The following is a 15,576-nucleotide window of genomic DNA, read 5'->3' as shown; positions in this document are numbered from 1 at the left end:
GGACACATACGTTTGGTTGGTTTACATCAGTTAGACTGATGGAGAAATGGAAATATCAGTTAGAAATCAACCTAAAAGAGTATTGGCTTCAGAGTGGGGAGGGAATAGCTCAGGCAGTAGAGCACATGCTTAGCATGCACAAGGACCTGGGTTCAATCCCCAGTACCTCTTCTAAAAATAAATAAATCTAATTACCTCCTCCCAACAAAATAAAATAGAGTATTGGGGTCAGATGAAGACACCAGGCAGGGATGATGTTTGATTCCACCTTAGTCTTTAGTCCTCAGTGTCTGGATAGAAACTTCACAGTACCAGCCTCTGCAAACGTCCTGGACCTGACAGCACTCCCTGCAGATGCCACCCTCTGTCTGCCAGAACCTCAACCCAAAGGCAGTGAGGACAAGGCAGCGCTAGAGAGGCCCAGGGTGTGGGAAGTGTTTCTGGAAATGTTTCTTCCCATCTCCTGATTTGGGACCCTGGCCCCAGTTCTCATTTGAATGCAAGAGAATTAGACCATTTCTTACATTCCTTTCAATGCAAAAATTTTATTCAAGCTTGAATCCCTTTTACAGACTCTAAGGCCTCGGAGTCCATGCAGGATAATAGTAACTGTGCTCCAGGGTTCAGAGCTCAGGAAGCCTGGGCAGCAGGTCCTAAGGCTGAAAGGTGCAATTGCCAAGAAGGACACAGAAACGTGATTTTTCTTCAACTACAAAATTATAAATTGGGAGGATGACTATCTACCCTAAAGAGGTATCACGCTGATTAAGGGAGATAATGTATAAAGTATATAGCTCAGTGGCTGGCATACAATAGGTTCTTAGTGACGGATGGCTGAAATAATGGGTAAGTGAATGAAACTCTCAAGCAAGCAACTTGCCCCAGGGCCTCACAGCTAGTATGAGGCAGGTCCAGGCTGTGACACTTCACTTTCTTATTTCAAGTCTAGTGATCATTCCACTGATCATCACACCTATTGATATGTACCCCCAGTTGGTTGCACGGTAGGTCATTGTGGTCATTCTGAAGCAGAAGTTCTGCTGGGACTGTCATTACAAACTATCTTATTCAAGGTAAGGAATTTATTCTTAATGTGGGATTCACTCAGGTGGTTGGTAAAAATGTATGATGGCCAAATGTACACAAGCCACTTGTACCTTCCTCCTATATTAGATCCAGCATCCATACCTTCACTTATTCCTGCTATGCATTTATTGAGAGCTTCTTTTAAGTTAACACCATGCTCTAAAGATAATAAATTTTGCACTAGGGCTCAATAAAGAGTAAGACGGGGTCCATAAACAGCTGGGGAGATGAGACAGGCAGACACTCACAAAAATTAAGAAGCATGGCAAAATGAGTGTGTATATGTCCATGAATGACTGAAAAATTGTGCTGAACACTGGAATTTGACACAACATTGTAAAATGATTATAAATCAATAAAAAATGTTAAAAAAAAAGAAGCATTGCAAACATGTAATGAACCAAAGAGAACTCTACAAATCATCACTGTCCCATGGAACACCAAGAAGAGAGAGCTCCATGGGGACTGAGAGATAGGCTACAACGGTATCTTGAAGGACTTTCGTGAAGAGGAGGGAAAGACACTATTAGGCAAGGAGAAACCTACATCAAAAATAGAATTCTCTGATCACCAAAATGGTGCTGATACTTAGAGTTTCCAAGTGTTATCAGTATCTTCTTACACAGTGGTTCTCAATGCATCAGAATCACCTGGGGAGAGGGGGTATAATAAAAAAACATACTTGGTCTTTGGCACGGAGATCCTGGTTCTTGGCACAGAACTCCTAAAACTCTTGGAATTTTCTGAGTGATAGGAGCATACTTGTTATTCATAACAAACCCCTTTTGAACCGCACCTGAGTGTGTGCTAGCAAGGCGACCCTTGGTGGCCCCTGAGCTTCGAGGGAGGGGTTGGCCGCAACAGAAAGACCAAGCATGTGTTTAGAGCACTGGAACTTGCAGTGCCACCCTTGACCTCCTGGAGGCGAAAGGCACTGGAGATTAAGTTCAATTACAAATGGCTGGTGATTTAACCAATACTGCCTACTAATGAAACCTGGATAAAAATTCTTGAATAATGAGGTTCAGGGAGCTTCTGGATTGTGGGCACATTCATTGCTGAGAGGGTGGCACACCCAGAGAGGGCATGGATGCTTTGTGCCCCCAATTCCTATCTTACCTTATAGCTCTATTTGTCTGTTGCTGAGTTGTACCATTTATAAGAAAGCAGTACAGTTAACCCTCCATAACCGTGGGTTTTGCATCCGCAGATTCGACCAACTGCTAATTGACAGTCCGTGGCTGGTTGAATCTGCGGATGCGAAACGCCACAGATATGAAAGGCTGACTGTGTTTGTCGCGCGGCGCCATTTCACATCGGGGGCCTGCGCGTCGGTGGGCTGTGGGGTCCGCGGGGCCTCCTGCAGCGAGCCGCCTGGGGACACTGAGGGACCACGGCAATTGTAAGTATAGCACTTTCCTGAGTTCTGTGAGTCGTTTCAGTGAATTATCGAAAATGGGGGCAGGGGGACACGGTATGGGAACCTTTGAATTTGTAGCCGAATCGTAAGGAAGTGTGGGTGGCCCACGGGGCTTGGACTCCCACCTGGCATCTGAAGTGAGGGCGCCTTGTGAGGCTGATTCCTGAAACCCGTGGAGTCGTCAGAATAGGACTATCGGTGTCCGAGAACTGGTGTTGAAAAACAGCATAGAGGTATTTATTAAAATTCCAATTCTCAGGCCAGTAGTGCTGGCTATGAAAAATTAGTCAATCTAAAAAAGAAGTGGGAAATTTTTTTTTAGCCAAATTGAGGATTATAATCCGGGAACAGCCCCTCTGAAAGCTCCCAGGGCTGTTTCAATTATTTGAGGTCAAAGCCCAGTTAAATCCGTTTGGAGACAGAGGGCTGTACCTTAAATGACATAGATAGTTTGCACCTTCCAGATCTGTGAGTGCAAAGTGGTGGGTCATCGTAACCCCTTAGAAGATCGAGAAGGAATGTTTTAAGGAGTTGTCTTGTGAGTGCTGGGAGAATGTGGTTCTTCATGATTGAACAGGTGTTTCTGCCCATGGGGAGGTTTGGTCCATGCATCATGCAGATAGATGATGCTCAGTAGAGGAGGAGACAGGAGGCCATAAGGCAGAGAAAATTTTTTATGTTTGAAGTTTCCTCTACTTGCCTTAGAATACGAATTTTGATTTCATCAATGCGAATGAACTGCTAAATCAGACTGTGGGTGGGGCTGGAGAAGCTCGGTAGGTGATTGTGAGGCAGGCCAGCATTTGAGAAGCCCTGTCACAGCTTCTGCTTTGGCAACTCCATCTCAAACCCAGAGTTCTTTTTGCCAAAGGCACCAGGCTCTGGACTCTGGAGGTTAACCAGCTTGCTGAGTGTACCGCCTACCTGGAGTTGGAGTGGCTGAACAACAGACACTTCGAGTTTGAGCCCTGCCATTTCAAGAATCACGTTAGTCAAGCCAGCCCACGTGACCCCCTTCTACATGACTCCTGGGTGGGGAGGAGTTTGTGAACCCAACAGGTGAAGGGGTAGATTCCCCAATTTAGTCCCTTCACAAATCCTCTCTTGGCTAGGAAGGCCGTCGCGAGCTCTGAGATTGCAGAACTTCCATATGTCTAAAGGGGGCGCTTGTGTCTGAGCCTTCAAGCGGCTGCCCCTCCCCGGAGGGGCGAATTCCCTCTGCGGGACCCCTTGAACACAGAAATGTATCTCCACATGGCAGGAGAGGATTTCCTCAGGCCCGGGAGCCTCTTGGCCTGGAGAGCAGAGGCATCAAGACGTTCCTGCCCTTGGTAAACATCATCTACGTCGATGCATATTTTTAATACAGTGAAAAATAAAAATAAAAGCAAAACACTCAACAAAAAAATCAACTGCAGTCCCACCACATGACGATGACCACAGTCGGCACTGTATTTATATGTCCTTCCCGTCTTTCAGTGCACATTTAAAAAACGTGGCTGAGATCTGTACTCATGTTCATGATTAACTTCCAGGGCAGTAATAGAAAAGCACAGAGTTTCTTCCTCAGGTTTCCTCGTGGAAGAATATGCTGTGTTCAGTATCCAACAGCTTTGTTCCTTCTGCCGTGGAAAACTCACTCTCGAGGAAGGCTTTTTTGGTTTTTATTTGCCTCTTAATCTTTTTATTACTTTAGTAATACCTATCCATTCTTTAAAAACCCAAACAGTATGAAAATGTATAAAGTCTCTCCCCATCCCATGTTTGATGTGTATGGTTCCAGACTCTTTCCTTTTCATATAAGAACATATATGATCTATACCTGCATTGTTTTTAATCTGCAGAAATGGAATAATGATGTAAATTCTGATGACTTGCTTTTTTAACCTACCAGTATATTGTGGATACCATAGATGTTTTTAGTGAGAAAAAGAGAACGCAGAAATAAAAACTGGGCTAGAAAGTGAAAACAGCCTCTTTAATCTAGATGCCAGGAAGAAAGTATGTACTGGGTTTGCTATGCTAATTGAAACCACAACCCAAGACTATTATATACTCTGTCCTAAGTATGGGATTGAGAAATGTAAGTACGTGGGTTGCCGTTCCTTAAAGCACCCAGAATAAATAATAAATGTATGGAAAAGAGGCTTAAAAAAAAGTTTACATAAGTCTTAATCATATACTGTGCTTCAATATGGCATCAGCCTGAAATTTCCTTTTTTTATAGACAATACTGCTAAAAAAGAATGAACTTCCAAAAAGTACAGATTTACCTTTTCCTTTAAAAAAAAATATGAAAGCAGTCAGTTGGCTCTACAAATATGTATTGAGTGTCTGTGTGCCACGCCCTGTGTTGGGAGATCAAATACATGAGTGAATAACAGCCAGAGATGATCTTCTCCACTCCTCAAGGTCGGGGGGTGGTTGGGACAGACAGTTAACTATGGGCATAATCAACACGGAAATTACCTAGTGTGTTAAAAGATAATATGTGTGATGGGAGGGGAAAAAAGTAACTTAAAAGGTATTGGAAGTTGGTATAGAGGGATGGGGCAGATTGGAGTATTGAAAGAGGTCATCAGAGGAGGCTTCATTGAAAAGATAATCTTATAGTCAGTGTTTAAGCAAAGCCCTGAGGAAGTTGAGGGAGTGGGCCAAGCAGATAACTGGGGGGAGAGGAAGCTGCCTGGTGTTTGTTAGGGTTGAATTGTGTCCTCCTCTCCTCTCTCCCCTCCCCCCCCAAAAAAAAGATCTATTGAAGTCCTAACCCGTCAGCAGCTGTGAATGTGGCCTACTTGGAAACAGGCTCTTTGCTAATATAATCAAGTTAAGATGAGGTCATTAGGATGTGCCCTAATGAAATGACTGATGCCTTTGTAAGACGAGGGAAATTTGGACACTGAGGGAAAACATCATGTGGAGACACGCAGACACACAGACATGGAGGGAAGACAGCCATGTGAAGATGGAGGCAGAGATTGAAGTGATGCTGCCACTGCCAAGGAACATCTGAGCCATCAGAAGCTGAAAGAGGCAAAGGAAGAATCCTCCCCTAGAAACTTCAGAGGATGCGTGGTCCTGTCAACACTTTGATTTCAAACCTCTGGCTTCAGGTCAGGAAACAAATGGAAGGATCATTCAGGACCCAGTTGGTCAAGAAAAGGACTTGGATTTCCTTCTAGTGAAATGGGATTGTGGGCAAAGGAGTGGCAAGATCTGACCTGTGTTTTCAGAGGTTTCTCAGTGTTGCCACCGTGTCCAGAATAAACTGGTGGTCACAAGGAGACCTGTTAGGAGGGTTTTGCTGTGATCTTGGTAAACGGGTCTGTAGTCACAGTGAAGGGGAAAAGAAATGGCCAATTCCCCAGGTATTTCAAAGGTAGGATTTCCTGATGGGTTGAATGTGGGATGTGAGAGCAAAAGGTCAAGGATGAATGACACTTGCTGAGGGGGATGTAACAAGGATATTAGTTCACCTTAGCCAACTTGGCACTTTTATTACTCAGGCTGCGCCAAAAACCAAACCAACAAACAAAAACAGACTACAGACACTGAAGAAGTAATTACCGTCGTTTACGCTGCCCAAGGGAAGCTTTGAGCAACTTTAGACCTAACCCTAGGAATCCTGATTGGGCATCAGAGTGCTGCTTTTAAAAATAATTCTGATTTGTTGAGAAGTCATGGAAAAACCACTTGTTTTTTTTGTACTTCTCATTTTCTCTGGAAAACAAAAGTGCAAATATACAGTGGTTCTTCCATCTTTTCAAGCCTTGATGAGGAAAAATCCTCTGAAATATACACGGTGACCTCTCCGAATTTAACAGAGAATGGTAAAATCTTTTCTGTCATTTTATGATGATGCTAATGAGGATTCAGACGATGATTTAATAAGCTCTAGGGCACCTGAATTCAGGAAACAGCTATGAGCTCCTACTGGTGCTGGGAAAAGTTTGGAGAGTACAGAGATAAGCAGGATGTGGGGCCCCCACTGGAGGAAGAGAGGGTGAAGTAAACACACAGAGACACACAAGTAGGGTGTATGAAGTGCAGATACAAATCGTGGTGACCAAAGGCAGAAATAATTCGTTTTGAATCAAGATGTCCGAGTATGTTACATATTGAAGAGGATATCTAAACTAGGTCTGAGAGTATGAGAAGCCTTGAGAGAGGCAAAGAACGGGGGAGAAATATGCCCAGCTGTGGGAACACCTTGAGCAAAGGCAGTGGCTTGAGAATAAATGAAGTGAGGATGAGCAGAGGTTGGTACAGAAAATGAGTGAAAGGATGTGGCCGGGGAAGAGGCTTGAGAACCCCAGACACAGTGGGCAGCTGTCTGCCTGCCGGTGCGCTTTCTTGAAAGCTCATGGGCTGACCAGCAACCAATCAGGTGCTTCATCTCGTGGTCTTGAATTAAGAGACACAGAAGCTACAGCCTGGAGATGCTGGTGGTGACCTCTGAATTGAAATGTCATGTGGAGACAGAGTTAGAGCAGCCATGGCAAGCTAAGGGTGGGGAGGGAGAAAGATAATGAAAGAAGGAAAAAAAAAAACAGATATGAAAGACGCCAGGGTGACCCACATGCAGGCAAGGAAAAGAGCAGTTGTCTGACTATTTTTCAATGTCTGGGAGGCCCACGCGTACTTCCTACAACGAGGCTTGAGGAGACTGTCCTGTATTTTTATAATGGATCCTCTTTTCACCTAAGATCACTTGAATGAGCTTCTGCTTCTTGCCACCAAATAATCCTTAAGACAGGAATCCTAAGGGTAGTGAGGTGAGAAGAGGGGCATCTAACACTGCACTTCAGACTAAAGACTTTGTTTCTGTAAAATTCTCCCCGTGTGTCTTCAGGGTGCCGCCACCTATCCATCCCCTTCCCCAAGTTCTCTCCATGTCTGTTCCTTGCCTTGTCTCTCACAATAAGTGCTATAATTTCAGAAACTGTGTCTGTAAGCTGAGCAAATCATCTGTTGGGCCTTGGAACCAATCAGACAAGTTTTTCCCCCAACTTTTTTTCATGTCATGAAAGTAACATGATTGGCCCTTATGGGCATTGACAATCAACGATGCTACTATATCACTGCACCCCTTTAATAATACATGGCCTCACCTTAGTTGCCTCAAATCATATCCCTTCTTCTTTTCTCTCTCTTTAGATCAAAGCCTTCTAAATTTGCATGGCTTAACGTATCATCCAGAGTACCCACTTTTATATTTACACTTTTGAACTTGACATCCACAAGCTATTAGAATAAAAACTACTTGTAAGCAAAAATTTATAAGCAACAAGAAGATACATGTTGCATCTTTCTCTCAATCCATATGTTAATATTCTAATTTAAAATTAAACCTTTCCATGATTTTTTCTTTGCTATAACATGCTCATTGAAACAGATCAGTCAACACAAAAGTGGTTTATAGGAAAATAGACTTCTTTCCAGCTCTGTTCCCACAGCAACCACAAGAGAAAAGGCTGATATGTATCTTTGCATCCCTTCACTAAGTTCACACAAACACATAGTCACATATGTGGGATTTGCATCTTTAAAAAACAATAGCATCGTATCATACAAAGCACTCTGCAAACTTTTTTTTCTCACAACATTACAAACATCTTCCCAGGCAATATACATAGATCAAACTTGTCTTCTTAATAGTTGCGTAAAATTACATTGCATGGATGAATCATAATTTATTCAGCTGTCCTCTATCAATAGACATTGATATTTCATCTCATATTTTTGCTGTTTTTCGCACATCTATCCTTATTTAGTAGGACATCTTATGTCTGTAGAATAGATTCATGGTAATACGCTTTCTAAACAAAAATATGTTGCCATTAAAGATTTATGACCACTGTAAAGTAAATTACTCATTTTTCTCTTCTAGAAATAACTTCATTATATCACTAAGTCTCATTCTATATCGCAGAAATGAGTAGCTAGGAGAAACTCACTTTTGAAAAGAGACAATGACCCTCTCAGGTGTTTGCCTTTTCCACTGAGTGTTGGCCGCTGCTCTGCGCTCTGCACTGTGGCAGAATCAGCATCACAGTAATAAGTATTTTAAAGGAAGAGTAGGCGTCCTTCCTTCTGGAAATTCTCTCTCTGTTGGGGAATGTAGCTGAGATCTTTTATAGCATCACTGGATTTAAATGAGAGAAGCAAAGGAGGAGTTAGGGAGGAGTTTCCCTATAATTTTCCCCACATCTCTCTCCACAAAATAGGCCTTTTCTCCCAAAATGGGCCAGATGCAAAAGTGGATTCTTTAAAAGTGTTCCCACCTCTGCCAAGGATAGCCAGGTTTCTTTTAAAAGCCACCTAGCTCCTGGCATTTGCTAAGATTAAGCCTCTAGCTGTAGCCACAGAAAATGGGCTAACTCAACAGAAAAAGGTGCAACATCATCAGACAGAAACCAGCCTGGTATCAAACTCTTCAAGGCCCCATGTGGGATGATGCTCCCAGCTGGTCAGACCCATCCTCACATGCTGAAGGGGTGAGGCTAAAGCTAATGGGAACTACAGGTTTTTGCAAGCCACGTTGCACTTGAAAAAATTTAAAACCCTCTCCTAACCCTAAAGCTAGCTAGGTAACTGCTGCGACTGGCTTTAGGACGTTACCTGCAGTGCTCCGTGGACACAGACACTTTCTGGAGCTATTCTGGAGCTATGTCATCTCTTCTAGATGGACCAGAAAGACCAGGAATTTCTGCCATTGCTCAGTTTTGGGTGAAATATGTACAAGGATGAGAAATGAAATTGACAAAGTGGTTACAGTGAAAAATTTCCTTCCTTCCTGTCTCCCAGCAATTTTCCGGTTTGGTTCCCTGAATCCCTGCAGAGTGCAGTTGCCGACCGTGCACATTGATGGCTGCTGGTACCACACATACACACACTGCCCCTGCAGGCACATCTCCCAGCGATCTGTAGCTAATGCTGGGAACCAGACTGCGAACTTTTCCACCAAATACACTTGAGGTGGTCAGCTGTTGCCCTGCAAGTGCAGGAAGAAGTACCCAAAGCATCATGGAGAAAACCGAAGTAGAGAGGAGGGCAAGGCTGAAAAGAAGAGGTGAGCCGATCGGATACTGGAGACACAAGAAGGTGCTGAAGATGCAACCCTGGCCCTCACTAATTTCTGCTTCAAGATGAGCTGGAGATGACTTCTCTGGAAAGCCCTCCCTCTTACCCCTTGACAAGTTGGGGGCCCTCCAGTGCACCTACAGCACTTGTCATGCCGTTCACCTGAGGACTATGCCCATACTCTTTCTTGCTCAGTCCTGCATTTCAGCACCTGGAAACAGTGTCTGGCATAGAGAAGATATGCAGTGAGCAGGGTTCCAGAGAGGCAAATGAAGGCCTGAGGGAAGTGGTGCCAAAGGGCACTAAAGGATGCAAAGTCCCCAAATCTAGGAATGTAGTGCTGATGAGACACTTACTTATAAATCTTAGTTTTGCATATGTATCAGTCGGCAAAGCAAAGCAATAATGTAAGACACGCTTCTTAGGATAGGGCTTCAGAAAACTTCTGAAAGAGCTCTGTGGGTTTGTTTGTTTCTTTTTTATTACTATCATCCCCAAAGGGTCCGAAATTTTGAATTCATATTTAAATCCTAGGACCTCAGAGCAAGCTTGCTTGCTTCTCTTCTTTCTTTCCATCCTTCCTTTTTTTCTTCTTTCCCTCCTTTTTAATTTTTCCTTCCTTTCAAACATTTCTTAAGATTGTACTGTGAACCAAGCACCTTGAGAGGTACTAAGGGTATAGGAACAGAGAACATAGCCCCTGACCTAGAGGACGTTTCCGTCTAATTTGTATTAGTGAGGACAGGCTATCTTATGCTGAAGTTAACAAATATACCCTGAAACATCGGTGACTGAGCACAGCAGAATTTCACTTCTCACTGCTGCAAGTCCTGTATAGGCCAGTGAGACTCCCGTCCATCCAGTGACATGGATTCAGGCTCCCTCTGTATTAAAACACCACCCTCTAACACATGACTTCCAGGACCACAAGAAAGGAAGACCAAGCATGGAGGTGGCACACTGGGTTTTCAAGGCTTGGGCACAGAAATGGTCTGTTAGTCCCACTTACAAGTCATTGGTCTTAAGAGGTCACATGGCCTCAACCTAACTGCAAGGGAGGCTGGGAAGTGTGAGTAGCACATAGATATTTACCGAGTATTAAATATCAGTGTCACACTGGCAAAGGTAACATTCATTTCTACACGATGTGTTGAAGGCAGTGATCCAGGTATGCACAGGGCACTAAGGAAGCACAGATGAAGGGCCTTCCCCCAACCTGGGAAGGAGCGGATGGAACCTTTCTGAGGAGATGATACTGTCCCTTCTCTCCAGTGTGTTTTCAGATCAACAGTGTCAGTCATTTAGAGCATAGCTCCACACTACGTAAAAGCATAAAATTCAAATTATCTACTGTGTCTTTTTAGAGATAGATACTGAGATATGCACAAATGAAATAAATTGTCTGGAATTTACTTCAGAATTACTGGGGAATTGAGTAGGTCAGGGGACAGCTGAAACAAAATAGGTTGTTTATTAAAAATTGGTAAAACTGGGTAGTGAGTATATTAGGCTCTTTATACTATTCTTCCTATTTTTATTTATGTTTCATATCTTCCGTAATACTTCATTTAATTGCATAGCCATTGGGTAGGGTACAAGTAGAGAGTGTCTTGTTACAAACCACACTGATGTCACCTCAATTTTTAATTTAAGCAAGCTATTACTTCAGTTCCACTCCACCCTCGATCTTAGACCTCAGCTTCTCACTCCTTCTTTGCTGACTCGTTTTATTCGCGTCTGCCTTGCTGTCTGCAGCCACTTCCATTTATACAGCTTGAGGCTTGAGCCGTTTTTCAGCTGAGGGAGCTTAACTCACAAAGTGGCCCAACCCGTCCCACCACGCTTCCTTTACAAGCAAAAAGCCCTTTTGATAAACTTCTGACAGCCTCTGCCTAGATCACTCTCGATTAATTATGTTGATACAACCTAGTCGAACAAAAGCAGCTCTAAAATTTCTGCACCAGCCCTAAATTTCAAGAGCAGGCAACTTCCTGTTTAGGAAAGTAAAGAAGTAGTCCCAGACTCGGCGCACTCTGTGTCTCCCTCCACTTAACAAAAACCTGATTCATCTTGGTGCCCCTGACACCCAGCCCCGCACAGAGCCCGCCACAGACTGGGAGCTCAGGAAGTTGTTGCTGAGGGAATGTGTCTGGTCCCCTCAATACTCCACTTTCTCCGAGATACTGCCGAGCAGCAGGGCGCTCACTGGGCCTGCTGCTGTCTGACCACACTCGTCAGCTCACACTCCGCTCCTTTTCAGCTGCTGCCAGACCCAGAGTCCCCGTGTACACTCAGCCACCCACTTTCCTGTGTTCCCACGTGGCCCAAATGTCACTCAGACACTCCCCAGTTGGTGCCACATTGTCTCTGGCTTCTTACTCCACAGAAGGGCTTCTCTCCTTTCACAGGTAATTATTTTCACATCTTACTGTTTCAGAAGGCTTCCATTTTAAAAATAGTCAATAGCCAGCCTCCTTCTCCCACTGAAGGCCTGCAGTCTCCTGCTAGTGCATTCATTCACATTCCCACGGCTCGCTGAGAAGCGCAGAGGCCAAGGTGTTTCCTCCACCTCTGGCAAGGTTCTTGGCTCTGCATTTTTGGTGGCATTTCATATCTAGAAATACACCTGGAATCCATCCAGTGCATTAAAGAAAGAGCTTTAGTCCTTATTTGTAACTTTGCTTTTCCCTCTACAAGCCCATAAAAACTTGGGCCAACTTGCTTCAATTCACTGAATTTTGCAAATAAAGAAGAATAAGTATTTTGCTTCCAGGTTTTACTGGGAATGAGAAAGGACTCAAATTATTCTTAACACTATCTTTAAGAAAAAAAATGTTTTAACCTTAGTAGAAAATGTACTTTTGAAAGATTTCAAGAGGTTTACATTTTTCTCTTTAGCTTGTCTGTATTTTCAATTTTTTCCATATAGATCATGCATTATGTTGTAACTTTTTGAAATGTAATTTTCTGTTTTCGTTCTTTTAAACGAAGTTTTCTCGACCTTAGCACTGTCAACATACTGGACTTGATTCTTTGTCAGGGGCGTGGGGGCGTGTCTGCTACACTGCAGGATGTTTAGCAGCATCCTGACCTCTACCCAGTAGATGCCAGTAGCAGCCATGCAGTCGTGACAATAAAAAATGTCTCAGACATTGCCACATGCTGCCTGTTGGGGGAAGGAGGCAGAAGCACTTACTTAAAATCTACTGTTTTAAATGAAAGATTTGGGGTCCTGGAGGGAGTTTGGAATCTATTTAGAGAAATGTGTATTCGCTAGGAAAAAGGTCATCAAGCTGCTAAGATTAAATATGTTAAAGAAGACAAAGCACTTCTAAACAACGAATGTCAGACTGCACACAGATTGCTGAAAGACTGGCAAGACACTCAGGGGTTAATGGAATGACCCACTAGCCTATGAGAACAGACAGAGAAGCATCATCAGGCCCACTTTTCCTACAGAAGTTGGAAAGGAGTAGTGGAACTGGGCTCCTGTGCTCATCAATTTGATGCCATTGCTTCCCAGAGAGGGAGAAGCAGGAGAAAGAGAAGAGGAGGCAGTCTTGAGTGAGGGGTGCCATTTAAGCAGCAGCGTGATGAAACTGGTATCATCAGAATGGATCACTCCGCTCTTAACTGAGCTGGAAACCTCTTTCATTTCAACATCAAGCTTTCTCAAACTCACCAGTCTGTTCTCCAGTCTCCAAATGCAGCACAGCTGTTGACTCAGAGTCTTCTGAGGGCAAAAGTCCATCACAATTTCCCCTGTACAGGGACCATGAATGTATGTTGCAAGGATGAGTTAAAAAGAGAAAGTCATCCTTGGACTCTCACCCCAGAGAGGGAAGAGAAACTGAAAGTCTCTGCAGGCACCTAGAGTGATTTGCCAGGAAAGGAAAGGAGGGTAGAGAGGGCAGAGCAGACAGTATATGCCCCTGAGGTGGAGAATGGATAGAATTTGTCCATTTTAGGAAGAGCAGACACTGGCCTTACCCTTGCAGCAGCCTTCTGTGGCACCACCTCAGAACAGTGTTCCCAAGCAAGCAAAGCATTTTAGCAAAGATTCCTCTGTAGGTAGAAATTCTATACATTATTTTTTAAAAAATTATAATGCAACTATACAATAGAACATTTTATTAGAATAAAGAGACTAAACTGGAAATACATAAAATTAGTAGTTTTTTAAACAAGGCAGACAGCAATTATATATTTGAAAAAGACTGTACCTTGTCTGCAAATGAGGAAATTATATAGCAGGCTTAGGCAAAATTCTATTTCTATAATTTGTATTTTTTTCCTTTTTTTCCTTTTTCTTTTATTGAAGTGTAGTTGATTTACAATGTTGTGTTAGTTTCTGGTGTACAGCATAGTGATTCAGTTATACATTTATATATTTCTTTTTCATTATAGATTATTGCAAAATATTGAATATTGATCCCTGTGCTATACAGTAGGACCTTGTTGTTTATCTATTTTATGTATAGTAGTTTGTGTCTGCAAATCCCAAACTCTTAATTTATCCCTCCCCTCTTCTTTCCCCTTTGGTAGTCATAAGTTTGTTTTCTATGTCTGTGAGTCTGTTTCTGTTTTGTAAATAAGTTCATTTGTGTTAATATTTTAGGTTCCACATATGAGTAATATCATATGATATTTGTCTTTCTCTGACTTAACTTCACTTAGTATGATAATTTCTAGGTCCATCCATGTTGCTACAAATAGCATTATTTCATTGTTTCTAATGGCTGAGTAGTATTCCAGTATATATATATATATTGATCACAACTTCTTTATCCAGTCATCTGTCAGTGGACACTTAGGTTGTTTCCATGGCTTGGCTATTGTAAATAGTGCTGCTATGAACATTGAGGTGCATGTATCTTTTTGAATTAGAGTTTTCTCCAGATATATGCCCAGGAGTGGGATTGCTGGATCATAGGGTAAGTCTATTTTCAGCTTTTTAAGGAATTTCCATACATTTTCCATAACGGCCACAACAAATTACATTCCCACCAGCAGTGTAGGAGGGTTCGCTTTTCTCCACACCCTCTCCAGCATTTACCATTTGTGGACTTCTTAATGATGTTCTTAACTTTTCTTTAGTACTATTCCTCCCTTCTCTCCTGAGGATACCCGTAAGTCTCAGCTTATACCCTCAAAGGAGTCTACTGCTCCTGCAGTTCTTCTATTATCCCTTTATAAACAGCAGCTTTTAAATAGTTGTTATAAAGTAAACACATAAATTCATACTAAGGTGAGAATGACTAACACACACTACGAGTTATCACTTTGGGAGCATATTTACACTTTAATGAGGACAATTTAATCTACTATGCACTTAAGAAATGTCCTCCATGAAGCTCTGTGTGATAGAGCCCTGCTCCCGGCATAAGTGACATAGGCTATTGAGTCTGAGCTCCAGACTCAGTAGCCTACTTGATCCTCCTGATCTAAACAAAACTCTAAATCTTCTCCCCACAACCAGTTCCTCCTTCCCATCTCAATAAATAACATTCAGTGTCATTCAGGCACTTAAACCAAAAACCTAGGGTGGTGTTCATGATTCTTCTTGTGACTCACCCTCGACATCTAATCCATCAGTAAGAGTCTGCTCTGCCTCCAGAATATGTCCCAAGCCCATATGCTTTTCTCCATCTCCTAGTCTAAGCCACCATCATCTTATATCTGAACTGGAAATGTCCTCACAACTGGTCCCTGATTCCCTGCTTGCCCCTCCACGATCTATTCGCTACACAGCAGCCAGAGCAGCCTCCTGAAAACTAAAATTAGGTCATAGTACTCTCCTCTAATGATTCCCCATTGCACTGGACGTAAAATCCGGACTTACTATCTTGACCTCAAGTCCCTACACAATCTGGGCCCACCACTTCTGTGACTTCATCTATCTTTTGTGCCCTCACTAACTCTGCTGTAGCCATACTGTTTTACTTTCAGTTTTCCAAAAAGGCCAAACTTGTCCTGTCTCAAGGCCT

At 42.9% G+C, this 15,576-nt stretch overlaps 1 long non-coding RNA gene across 1 annotated transcript in view; it reads left to right on the top strand.

Moving 5' to 3' along the window:
* The first annotated feature begins 2,413 nt into the window (after positions 1–2,413).
* Positions 2,414–15,576, top strand: part of LOC140697562 (uncharacterized) — a 47,717-nt gene continuing 34,554 nt past the window's right edge. Inside the window, exon 1 of the long non-coding RNA XR_012074712.1 lies at positions 2,414–2,488. This is a non-coding gene — a long non-coding RNA (uncharacterized lncRNA). The remainder of the gene's footprint in view (positions 2,489–15,576) is intronic.

The sequence above is a fragment of the Vicugna pacos genome, chromosome 7 (assembly GCF_048564905.1).
Source record: "Vicugna pacos chromosome 7, VicPac4, whole genome shotgun sequence".
Taxonomy (NCBI): domain Eukaryota; kingdom Metazoa; phylum Chordata; class Mammalia; order Artiodactyla; family Camelidae; genus Vicugna; species Vicugna pacos.
This window is presented reverse-complemented; position numbering and strand designations above follow the sequence as displayed.